The sequence below is a fragment of the Arvicanthis niloticus genome, chromosome 9 (genome assembly GCF_011762505.2).
Source record: "Arvicanthis niloticus isolate mArvNil1 chromosome 9, mArvNil1.pat.X, whole genome shotgun sequence".
Taxonomy (NCBI): domain Eukaryota; kingdom Metazoa; phylum Chordata; class Mammalia; order Rodentia; family Muridae; genus Arvicanthis; species Arvicanthis niloticus.
In genome coordinates, this window is record NC_047666.1 from 37,778,801 (window position 1) to 37,791,614 (window position 12,814).

A 12,814-nucleotide genomic window follows, 5' to 3' on the forward strand; every position below is an offset into this window, starting at 1 on the left:
GGGGAACACAGCAACTATTAAAAAGTATTGACAGTGTCAAGAGTCTTAGAAAAATCATTATTGCTTCATATTTTGATACTTTTACACCTTTACAAATAAAGAATAAAGGTCATATTCTTGCTCTTGCAGCAAGGCAGGGACGGTGTAGGACAGTAGATGAGGCTGTTCTGTTTCTTGGTATCCCATGTATTGTTTATTCTGCTGTGTTTCTTAGAACAACACAGTATGAAGACACAGTGGAGAGTCTCAAGATGGGAAGGTCATCGAGCAAAAGTATAGAATACACCATTAAATTTGAACTTATTTCTTAATGGCAAGTAGGTTTTTAGTATGAAGATGCCTGGTACCACTTATAGAGCTTAATACTATATTTAATAACGATCTAGTTTTATATAACAGTATCCGAAGCATGCTAAAAATGTATGCATTGTCTTTTAGATTTACATAAAGTGACATGGTTTGTGCTTAAACTGGTGAGCCAATCGGAGAAAACATGGCTGTATACCTGTTGAGAGTTTGATTATAGAGGGAGGCCAGCCCTGGTTGCTGTTGTATTTTCTCTACTTCCTTCTAAAGTCCTCTGCTCTTACCTTCTCCAGACATGACAATGCTCCCTCTGTGACTTAATCTCCATTTCAGCACGCTCACAGTCAGCATTTAGCACTATGTTATCAGGAAGATAGAACTAACATTTCTTAGGCGAGTGTTCTTTACATTGATAGGAACAGTTGCAATTGCATCCCATGTGGAAAATTAGCGAAGTGTCCTTTTTAAGTCCACTCTACAAGTTATACTCAAGAAATTTAAATATACTCTTGGGTACTTCATATGTCTTCTTTATCATGTTCTATTATATGAGTTACACATTGTCTAGAAAGCATAGACTCTTTTACCATGGGCTTCATACTAACTTTTGCATCATAAACCCAAGCTATAATTCCATTGTATTATTTAATAATGTATAATAGTATATCTCTTTTAAAACTCAGAATTAGGCCTTCAGCAGACACCCGCTGGGTCTGCTCCTGTGTGGACACCAGATCCTGAGACATTCTAGAGGGACCACTGAACCCAGAGCAGCAGGTAAGAACACTCACACATTGCCCTATACCCATCATAGACCTATAACTGGGTGCAGGCAGCTCAGGTTTCAGCAGACACCCAAACCCCGCCCCTGTGGAATACCACACCCCTTCTACCCCTCACCTGGGCCTGCTGCCTGGAGCAGACACCAGCCTGGTCTGCCCCTGTGTGGACACCAGATCCTGAGACATCCTAGAGAGACCACTCAACCCAGAGTGCCAAACACCTGCCTTGTCTGCTCCTGTGTGGACACCAGATACCGAGACATCCTAAAGGAGACACTGCACCCAGAGAAGCAGACACCTAGCTGGTCTGCCACCGTGGAGATACCATATCCTGAGACATCCTAGAGGAGCCACTGTACTCAAAGCAAGTAGAGCTCAGGATTAAAAGATCACAGAGACATCTGGACCCTGAGGAGTTCAGACACAAGCAAAATAACTGGAAAGGCAGGCTCTAGTCAGAGACAGTGAGTGCAGGCAGCACTAGACTTAAGCAGATGGCAAAAGGCAAGTGCAAGAATGTAAGCAAAAGAATCCAAAGTTACATGGCATCATCAGAACCCAGTTCTCCCATCATAGCAAGCCCTGAACACCCCATCACACTGGAAAAGCAAGATTCAGAATTAAAACCACTTCTCATGATGATGATAGAGGACTTTAAGAAGGACATAAATAACACTCTCAAAGAATTTAAGGAGAACACAGGTAGACAGGTAGAAGCCCTTAAAAGGAAACACAAAAATCCCTTAAAGAATTGCAAGAAAACACAACCAAACAGGTGAAAGAATTAAACAAAATCATCTAGGATCTAAAATGGAAGTAGAAAGAATAAAGAAATCACAAAGGGAGACTACCCTGGAGATAGAAAACCTAGGAAAAAGATCAGGAGTGATAGACACAAGTATCACCAACAGAATACAAGAGATAGAAGAGAGAATCTCATGTACAGAAGATACCATGGAAAACATTGACACAACTGTCAAAGAAAATGCAAAATGCAAAAAGCTACTAACCCAAAACATCCAGGAAATCCAGGACACAATGAGAAGGCCAAATATAAGGATAATAGGTATAGATGAGGGTGAAGACTTCCAACTTAAAGGGCCAGTAAATATCTTCAACAAAATTATAGAGGAAACCTACAGAAAGAGATGTCCATAAATATACAAGAAGCCTACAGAACTCCAAATAGACTAGACCAGAAAAGAAATACCTCCCGCCACATAATAATCGAAACATCAAATGTACAAAACAAAGAATACTAAAAGCAGTAAGGGAAAAAGGTAAAGTAACATATAAAGGCCAATCTATAAGAATTACACCAGACTTCTCACCAGCGACTGTAAAAGCCAGAAGATTCTGGACTGATATCATACAGACCCTAAGAGAACATAAATGCCAGCCCAGATTACTATACCCAGCAAAACTCTCAATCAATATTGATGGAGAAACCAAGATATTCCACGACAAAACCAAATTTACACAATATCTTACCACTAATCCAGCACTTCAAAGGATAATTGGTGGAAAACTCCAACACAAAAAGGATACTATAACCTAGAAAAATGAAAAAAGTAATCTTCCAACAACCCCAAAAGAAGATAACTACACAGACATAATTTCACCTCCAATAACAAAAATAACAGGAAACAATATTCATTTGTCCTTAATATCTCTTAATATCAATGGACTCAACTCTCCAATAAAAAGACATAGACTATCAGACTGGATACATAAACATGACCCAGAATTTTGCTGCATACAGGAAACACACCTCTCTGAAAAAGACAGACACTACCTCAGAGTAAAAGGATGGAAAAAATCTTCCAAGCAAATGGTCCCAAGAAACAAGCTGGAGTAGCGATTGTAATATCAAATAAAATTGATTTTCAACTAAAAGTAATAAAAGAAGATAAATAAGGACACTTCATATTCATCAAAGGAAAAATGTACCAAGATGAACTCTCAATTCTGAACATCTATGCCCCAAATGCAAGAGCACCCACATACATAAAAGAAACTTTACTAAAGCTTGAAGTGTACATTGTACTTCACACAATAATAGTGAGAGATTTCAACACCCCACTCTCAGCAATGGGCAGATCATGGGAAAAAAAAACTATACCAAGACACAATGAAATTAACAGAAGTTACAAACCAGTTGGACTTAACTGATATCTATAGAACATTTCATCCTAAAACAAGAGAATATACCTTTTTCTTAGCACCTCATGGTACCTTCTCCAAAATAGACAATATAATTGGTCACAAAGCAGGCCTCAATAGATACAAAAAGATTGAAATAATTCCTTGTACCCTATCAGACCACCATGGACTAAGGCTGGTCTTTAGTAATGACAAAAACAATGGAAAGCCCACATACACTTGGAAACTGAACAATGCTCTACTCAATGAGGACTGGTCAAGGAAGAAATAAAGAAATTAAAGACTTTTTAGAATTTAGTGAAAATGGGGACACATCATACCAAAACTTGTGGGACTCAATGAAAGCAGTACTAAGAGGAAAACTCATACCTCTAAGTGCCTACAAAAAGAAACTGGAAAGAGCATACACTAACAACTTGACAGCACACTTGAAAGCGTTAGAACAAAAAGAAGCAAATACACCCAAGATGAGTGTGAAATAATCAAACTCAGGGCTGAAATCAACCAAGTAGAAACAGAAAGAACTATACAAAATATCAACAAAACCAGGAGCTGGTTCTTTGAGAAAATCAACAAGATAGATAAACCCTTAGGCAGACTAACCAAAGGGCACAGAGACAGTATTCAAATTAATAAAATCAGGACTGAAAATGGAGACATAACAACAGAAACTGAGGAAATTAAAAATATTGTCAGATCCTACTACAAAGGCCTATAGTCAACAAAATTGGAAAATCTGGATGAAATGGACAATTTCCTAGACAGATACCAAGTATCAAAATTAAATCAGGAACAGATAAATCATCTAAACAGTCCCAGAACCCCTAAAGAAATAGAAGCAGTCATTAAAAGTCTCCTCACCAAACTAGTCTAGGAGCAGATGGTTTTTAGTTCAGAATTCTATCAGACCTTCCAGGAAGACCTAATATACATTCTCTTCAAACTATTCCACAGAATAGAAACAGAAGGAACAATATACAATTTGTTCTATGAAGCTACAATTACACTCATACCTAAACCCCACAAAGACCCAACAAAGAAAGAGAACTACAGACCAATCTCTCTTATGAATATTGATACAAAAATACTCAATAAAATTCTCGAAAACTGAATCCAAGAACACATCAAAACAATCATCCATCACAATCAAGTAAGCTTTATCCCAGGAATGCAGGGATGGTTCAGTATTCGGAAATCCATCAATGTAATCCACTACATAAATAAACTCAAAGAAAAAAACCCACATAATCATCTCACTAGATGCAGAGAAAGCATTTGACAAAATTCAACACCCCTTCATGTTAAACGTGTTAGAAAGATCAGGATTTCAAGGCCCTAAACATAGTAAAAGCAACATATAGCAAGCCAGTAGCCAACATCAAAGTAAATGGAGAGAAACTTGAAGCAATCCCACTAAGATCAGGGACTAGACAAGGCTGTCCACTCTCATCCTACCTATTCAATATAGTACTGGAAGTCCTAGATAGAGCGATTAGACAACAAAAGGAAGTCAAAGGGATACAAATAGGAAAGGAAGACGTCAAAATTTCACTATTTGTAGATGATATAATAGTATACTTAAGTGACCCTAAAACTTCCACCAGGGAACTCCTAAACCTGATAAACAACTTCAGCAAAGTGGCTGGATATAAAATCAAATCAAACAAATCAGTAGCCTTCCTCTACTCAAAGGATAAACAGGCTTAAAAGAAATTAGGGAAGTGACACCATTTACAATAGTCACAAATAATATAAAGTATCTTGGAGTGAATCTAACCAAGCAAGTGAAAGATCTCTATGACAAGAACTTCAAGTCTGTGAAAAAAAATTGAAGATCTCAGAAGATGGAAAAATCTCCCATGCTCCTGGATTGGCAGGATTAATTTAGTAAAAAATGGCCATCTTGCCAAAAGCAATCTACAGGTTCAATGCAATCCCCATCAAAATTCCAAATCAATTCTTCATAGAGATAGAAAGAGCAATTTGCAAATTCATTTGGAATAACAAAAAACCCAGGATAGTGAGAACCATTCTCAACAATAAAAGAACTTCTGGGGGAATCACCATCCCTGACCTCAAACTGTACTACAGAGCAGTAGTGATAAAAACTGCATGGTATTGGTACAGAGACAGGCAGGAAGATCAATGGAATAGAATTGAAGATTCAGAAATGAACCCACACACCTAAGGTCACTTGATCTTTGACAAAGGAGCTAAAACCATCCAGTGGAAAAAAGACAGCATTTTCAACAAATGGTGCTGGCTCAACTGGAGGTCAGCATGTAGAAGAATGCAAATTAATCCATTCTTATCCCCTTGTACAAAGCTCAACTCCAAGTGGATGAAGGACCTTCACATAAAACCAGATACACTGAAACTAATAGAAGAGAAGGTGGGGAAGACACTCAAATACCTAGGCACAGGGGAAAGTTCCTGAACAGAACACCAATGGCTTATGCTGTAAGATCAAAAATTGACAAATGGGACTTCATCAAATTGCAAAGCTTCTGTAAGGCAAAGGACATTGTCAATAAAAGAAAACAGCAACCAAGAGTTTGGGAAAAGATCTTTACCAATCCCACATCTGATAGAGGGCTAATATCCAATATATACAAAGAACTCAACAAATCATACTCCAGACAACCAAATAACCCTATTTTAAAATGGAGTACAGAACTAAACAAAGAATTCTCAACTGAAGAAACTCGAATGGCCAAGAAGCACCTTAAGAAATGCTCATCATCTTTAGTCATCAGGGAAATGCTAATCAAAATATCCCTGAGATACCACCTCATACCAGTCAGAATGGCTAAGATCAAAAACTCAGGTGATAGTAGATCCTGGTGAGGATGTGGAGAAAGAGGAACACTCCTCCATTGTTGGTGGGATTGCAAGCTGGTACAACCACTCTGGAAATCAGAGTGGCAGTTCCTCAGAAAATTGGACATACCATTACCTGTGCGTCCAGCTGTACCACTCCTGGGCATATACCCAGAAGATGCTCCAACATATAACAAGGACATAAGCTTCACTATGTTCATAGCAGAGACTTTTATAATAGTCAGAAGCTGGAAAGAACCCAGACATCCTTCAACAGAGGAATGGATACAAAAACTGTGGTACATTTACACAATGGAGTATTCTCAGCTATTAAAAATAATGAATTCACAGCATTTTCAACAAGTGGTGCTGGCTCAACTGAAGGTCAGCATGTAGAAGAATGCAAATTAATCCATTCTTATCCCCTTGTACAAAGCTCAACTCCAAGTGGATAAAGGACGTTCACATAAAGCCAGACACACTGAAACTAATAGAAGAGAAGTTGGGGAAGACCCTAGAATACCTAGGCACAGAGGAAAAGTTCCTGAACCGAACACCAATGGCTTATGCTCTAAGATCAAGAATCGACAAATGGGACCTCATCAAATTGCAAAGCTTCTGTAAGGCAAAGGACACTGTCGACAAGACAAAACGGCAACCAACAGATTGGAAAAAGATCATTACCAATCCTACATCCGATAGAGGGCTAATATCGAATATATACAAAGAACTCAAGAAATTAGATGCCAAATGTCGTGAGCACTTATTCCCCTAGACTGCCAGTTGGTTCTGACAGGAGGTGCCCTTGGGGTAGACAATAATGCAACGAGTAGCCGTCAGACTGGTTTTCTAATGCTTTAATTCCACACTTGGGGTCACACGCAATTGTTGTGGTTGAGGAGCAGACCTCCTTTTCCACTATCACACACAGACAAAAGAATGTAACTGCTGTGGCTAATATTCCTAACAAAAGGATAGATAACATGTCATTACAAAACCTGACCGGCTCGTCTCAGGCTCAGGCTCCGACGTCTTGGGATCACCTCTTTGTATTCAGCGAGTCTTGCTCCGATGGCTTGGGTCAGTTCTCTGGGCCCACTGATGATCAGTTGGTGGTCTGTATCTCGTTCATTCACTCGTTGGGCTGAGTGGAGTCCAGACCGGCGTGGAGTTCACAGGCAGGTCATTTTGGACCGACTTTGCTTCTCTGGTCAGGGTTCTTATATTCTATCCTCCCCTTATCCATCCTTAACACTTTACTGCAAACGTCACACTTCTTAATCTATACGCAGGGCTCCTCTGCTGGTTATCTCCTCCCAGCCTTGGCTGGTCTGGTCTTATCTCTTAGCCTGGATGTCAGCTGCTTCTTCTAGCTGCTTCTCCTAGCCTGGCTGTCAGTAGCCGCCTTCCATGTTCACTACACCAAACAACAAAATAACCCCATTAAAAATGGAGTACAGAGCTAAACAAAGAATTCTCAACTGAGGAAACACGAATGGCCGAGAAGCACCTTAAGAAATGCTCAACATCCTTAGTCATCAGGGAAACGCAAATCAAAACAACACTGAGATACTACCTGACACCAGTCAGAATGGCTAAGATCAAAAATTCAGGTGACAGTAGATGCTGGCAAGGATGTGAAGAAAGAGGAACACTCCTTCATTGTTGGTGGGGTTGCAAGCTGGTACAACCACTCTGGAAGTCAGTCTGGTGGTTCCTCAGAAAATTGGACATAGCACTATCTGAGGACCCAGCTATACCACTGCTGGGCATATACCCAGAAAATGCCCCAACATATAACAAAGACATATGCTCCACTATGTTCATAGCAGCCTTATTTATATTAGCCAAAAGCTGGAAAGAACCCAGATGCCCTTCAACAGAGGAATGGATACAAAAAATGTGGTACATTTACACAATGGAATATTACTCAGCTATTAAAAATAATGAATTCGAGAATTTCTTAGGTAAATGGATGGAACTAGAAAATATCACCCTGAGGGAGGTAACCCAATTACAAAAGTACACACATGGTATTTACTCACTGTTAAGCGGAGATTAGCCCAAAAGTCTGAAACAACAAAGATTCAACTACCAGATGACATGAAGCTCATGAAGAAGAAAGAACAAGTGAGGATGCCTAGGTCTTTCTTAGAAGGAGTAACTAAATACCCAAGGGAGCAAATATGGAGACAAAGTGTGGGACAGAATCTGAAGGAGAGGTTGTACGGAGACCACTCCACCTGGGTATTCATTCCATGTGCAGTCACCAAAAATAGACACTGATATAGATGTCAGGAAGGGAAAGCTGACAGCAGCCTGATAAGGCTGTCTCTTAGAGGTCCCCCAGAGTCTGACATACCCAGAGGCAGATACTCGAAGCTAACCATTAATCTGATCAAAGGTTCCCAATGGAGAAGTTAGAGAGTAAACTGAAGGAGCCTAAAGGGTTGGTGGCCCCATGAGGAGAGCAACAATACCAACCAACCAGAGTTTCCCAGGGTCTAAACCACCAGCCTAGGAACACATATGGAAAGACACATGACTCCAGCTGTATATGTAGGGGAGGATGGCCTTGTTGGGCATAGGTGGGAGACAAGGTCATTGGTACCTTGAAGGCTGAGCACTGATGGGGGGGGGGAATCTGAGGGTGGGGAGGGGGATTGGGGGGTAGGTGGGTAAACACCCTCATAGAAGCAGGAGGAGGGGGGATGGGATAAGGGGTTCCTGGGTGGTGGGGGGAATTCGGTAAGGGGATAAAATTTTTAAATGTAAATATTATATCCAATAAAAGAGGGAAAAAAAGAAAAGTGGTTAGAACCAACATCCTTAATAAAATGTCAGCCCTCTTAAAAAAAAAACTATCTTGATACTAAAATTTGTTTTGAGAACTGTATATTGCAGAATGATCAGCCTTGGTGTATCTACTCAACAAGCAAGCTGGGCAGACCTGCTCAAACCTCTGAGGTCCGGAAATTCCATCTGGAGGCAGTGAAGACACAGCATCAGAGGCTTGCCAACTTGCCCTTCCCCCCCACTCCTCTTCTAATATCTCAATGCCCATAATCAGCTTGAAGAAGCTAATGAAGAGTCAGTGCCCCTATTCCCTGGGCTTGGGGACTAAGGTGGTAAATCTTGGGCTGTCTTTCTAGGGAAAAGTAGTGGTTTTGTGGGAATAGAGAGGATTAGCTAGGATTTATTGCATAGCCAAAAACTATTAGTAGAAATCTGTATAATTATTACCAAGATGAAGATATAAATTCTTAAATGGCACCAATTTACTTTGATTACGAATTTTAAGGTTTTCATTGGTATGAGCTTCTTATTGATATAAAAGTGAGAAGAATATTGTTACTCTCATAGGCATTGTACCAATATAACACATTTAGGAATACAAGGCTTAGACCCAGTCCTTCTTTAATTTTTTTAACTGATTTGAGATGGACAGCCTGTGAGATAAGGGACTATAGCAAATTCATGGCTTGGAGTTTATTGTTAGGGTGTTTCCTATGTTTTATTTAAAGATAGCTGTGTGGAGTTAACAGACAACAGTCCAGATTACCTTACATGGATAGTTGGTTTTCAAAACATCAGAAATCCACAGAATTGACGTGACAAACATTTCTGTATTAATATTCATTTTGATTAGAGACCTGTCTGCTCCTGACAGCTTCCTATATTGAATTCTAAGAAGAAACTGAGCATCTTTGGAGTTACTCCAGTTGTGGTGAGACAGCCACTAGACAAGAACTGCCTCTTCCCATCTACAGACAAATTACTGTCCAGAAAAGGACACACTTGCAGAATAGTCAACTGATTATATATGCCTAGACAGAGTAATCAGCCCTTAATAATTCTGCATCACTAAGGTCTGTCAGATGATCCTGGGCCAGAAGGCGGAAGAACAGATGCTCTAACGTTTTGAAGTAGAGGGAGTGTCCAGGTGTTCAGAGGTCTCTATAAATTGGCTAGGTTTTAGAAGCTATGCTTTGTGCTTCCCACAATTATAGTTAACTCAGTCATTCTGGATTTCTGACGGGGTTGAAAACTTATAGCCTCATAGCCAATCCTGGCTATTTACCTTGAGAGAAAAGATTTGAGTGGATGGTCGTCAGCTGACATTCTTCCTAAAGCCAGGTTCAGAACTAAATGTTTTAGTTAGGATAGATGACAGAGGTGCTGGTTAGTCAACAAAACGATGGACTGGGTATTAGGACCCTCTTTTACCTCACTGGTACAAATCGGCATATTTATGCTCTAATTGTATTTTGAGAGAAAAGTTTCATTTTAACAGGAAGGGTGACATGTAGGAGGAGCTAAGGTGGGAGGAGTAAGGAGAAGAGGAGGAGTAAGAAGAGGAGGAGAAGAAGGAGAGGAGAAGCTAGGTGATGAAAGACAGAAAGAGGGGGGAGATAGGGAGGCAGATGTTCATGTATCTCTACCAGTCAAAGACAGTTGATATATCTAGGTTGGGTAGCGGGTTACACCTCTGATTGTACAATACCAAACTTATAAAGCCAATGATTAACATTTTTTAAAAAAATGTATAAATGCAAAAAGGAAAAGGGGGCATGGGATAGGGATTTTCTAAGGGGGGGAATGGGGAAAGGGGATGGCATCTGAAGTGTAAATAAAATATATAATAAAAAATGAAAAAAATAAAAATAATGAATCTGAGAAATTCTTAGGTAAATGGATGGAACTAGAAATTATCATCCTGAGTGAGTTAACCCAATCACAATAGAACACATATGGTATTTACTCACTGGTAAGTGGATGTTAGCCCAAAAGCTTGGAATAGCCAAGACTCAACACACAGACCACATGAAGCTCATGAAGAAGAACGACCAAGTGTGGATACCTCAGTCCTACTTAGAAGGAATAACAAAAATACCCAAGGGAGCAATTATGGAAACAAAGTGTGGGACAGAAACTGAAGGAGGAGCCATCTGGAGACCATTCCACCTGGGTCTCCATCCCAGGTATAGTCACCAAAGGTAGACACTGATGTGGATGGCAGGAAGTGCATGCTGACAAGAACCTGATATAGCTGTCTCCTTAGAAGTCTGCCAGAGCCTGAAATATACAGAGGCGGGTGCTCACAGCTAACCATTGAACTGATCAACTGATCATGGGGTTCCCAATGGAGGAGTGAGAGAGAAGACTGAAGGAGCTGAAAGGGTTTGTGGCCCCATCGGGAGAGTAACAATACCAACCAACCAGAACTCTCAGAGTCTAAATCACCAGCCTAGGAGCACATAAGGAGGGACCCATGGCTCCAGCTGTAGATGTAGGGGAGGATGGCAGTGTCAGACATAGGTGAGAGAGGAAGCCCTTGGTCCAGTGAAGGCTGGACACCCCAGTGTTAGGGAATTTGTGTGTGGGGAGGTGGGAGTGGGCGGATGGGTGGGGGCACATTCTCACAGAAGCAGGAGGAGGGGGTATGGGATGGGAGTTCCTGGGTGGGTGGGGGAAAATGGGAAAAGGGGATCACATTTGAAATGTAAATAACATATCCAATAAAAAAAAAAAAAAGAAAACTGAAGTCTTAAAAAAAAATAAATAAAACTCAGAATTAATGACCTGTCCGCTTACCTAGTGTCTTCCTCCCCTAGTCATTATCATTGGCTTTATTCTGACTGTGTTTGTGCTTTGTAGAACTTGCTTCTAAAATGATCAAAATAAGAATCTAAAGCAAGTCAATGTAGTCTGTGCTTTTATCATTGAAAAGCTAGAAAGTTGAAGGAAATGGGCTTAGGCAAGGACCTATTACACTGAAGCACAATATAAAGAACACTAAGCCATAGGTTGTGACTTACAATCTTTAGTGTAGAGTCTGATGAGACATACATGCAAGCAAGTGATTGGGCAACATTATAATAAAAATATCATATGATTCTCTAGTATAAAACATAGTATCATGCATTGACTTGATACACCGGAAGGATCATTGAGAACAGATTGATTTGGCTGGAGTCTAAGACTTCCATTGTAAGAAATTCCAGGAAATACAATTTGAGAAATCAGTGCATTTTAACACTTAGAGAGTTGTATGTCACTGGGAGGAGAATTCCAAGCAGGAACATACTTGCTCAAATTAACCATGAGCATGCTGGCAGCAGATGGAAAGAACTGTAATAGAATTAGAGATCACTGTTGGGAATCCTGGAACCAAAAGATAACCAAAAGATAACCAAGGATCATAAAGAAGGTATTAATGACTAATTAGAAATAGGTGAAATGTAAGATTTTCGAGAGTAGAGAACAAAAGATCTCAATGACTTGACCATTGAGGGATATCAATAAATCTGGTAGTTAAAATAAGACAGAGGCTGGGGCTGCTGTTTGATAACAGAGTGCTTGTGTGTGTAAGGTCTGCATGATGGAAACATTATGCAATGGTAAGGTAAACAAAAAGTCACGACTGAGTAGGAAGTCAGCCTACTCAGTACAGCAAGATGTTTGCTGAGGGTCACCCACGTGACTCCAGGGATAGGACAAGGAGAGTAGAAGTGAATTAACAAGCCAGGAAATGGTCCAGGTAGCTTTACAGGAATCATTGCAAGTGGCAGGCTCACTTCCCTTTTTCCGCTTAATCCATTTTGGTCTGAAGAAGGTCAAAAGCTTTGAGACGTTACATTTCATGGAATTAGGAAACAGCGGAGTGGAGGAGGTCCTTAATCAAGCCCCACTAACCACAAAGTGCTTAATGATGCACAGCCCATGGCTGGCTTCATACCACG

The 12,814-nt window shown here is 40.2% G+C and overlaps 1 protein-coding gene and 1 long non-coding RNA gene across 5 annotated transcripts in view; one reads left to right on the top strand and one right to left on the bottom strand.

Annotated features, from left to right (window-relative positions):
• The window catches only part of LOC143443493 (uncharacterized), a 65,579-nt gene extending 54,933 nt beyond the window's left edge, over window positions 1–10,646 (top strand). For both annotated transcript variants that reach the window (XR_013112545.1, XR_013112544.1), the window contains exons 3-4: window positions 990–1,083; window positions 8,961–10,646. This is a non-coding gene — a long non-coding RNA (uncharacterized LOC143443493). The remainder of the gene's footprint in view (window positions 1–989; window positions 1,084–8,960) is intronic.
• Mdfic2 (MyoD family inhibitor domain containing 2) overlaps window positions 1–12,814 on the bottom strand; it is a 109,205-nt gene that overhangs the window by 46,396 nt on the left and 49,995 nt on the right. The window lies entirely within an intron of this gene.